Source organism: Apaloderma vittatum, unplaced genomic scaffold, assembly GCF_000703405.1.
Source record: "Apaloderma vittatum isolate BGI_N311 unplaced genomic scaffold, ASM70340v1 scaffold12920, whole genome shotgun sequence".
NCBI lineage: Eukaryota > Metazoa > Chordata > Aves > Trogoniformes > Trogonidae > Apaloderma > Apaloderma vittatum.
Window position 1 is genome coordinate 1 of NW_009694110.1, and position 419 is coordinate 419.

The following is a 419-nucleotide window of genomic DNA, read 5'->3' on the forward strand; positions in this document are numbered from 1 at the left end:
TGATTAGGGGACTAGAGGGTGAGTCTTATGAGAAGAGGCTTAGAGAGCTCGGGCTGTTCAGCCTGGAGAAGAGGAGCTGAGGGGAGACCTTATTGCTCTCCACAACTATCTGAAAGGCAGCTGTAGCGAGACGGATGTTGGCCTCTTCTCCCTAGTGAATAGCGATAGAACAAGGGGGAACAGGTTCGTATTGCGCCAGGGGAAGTTTAGATTGGATATTAGGAAAAACTTTGTCACCGAAAGGGTGGTGAAGCACTGGAATGGGTTGTCAAAGGAGGTGGTGGAGTCACCACCCCTGGACATGTTCAAAAAACAGTTGGATGTGGCACTGTAAAGAAGGAGGTGAGGAGCGCTCCCATATCCAAAAAAAAAAAAAAGTCACGCGTATAGTTAAATTTAAATTTATTTACAGGATATAA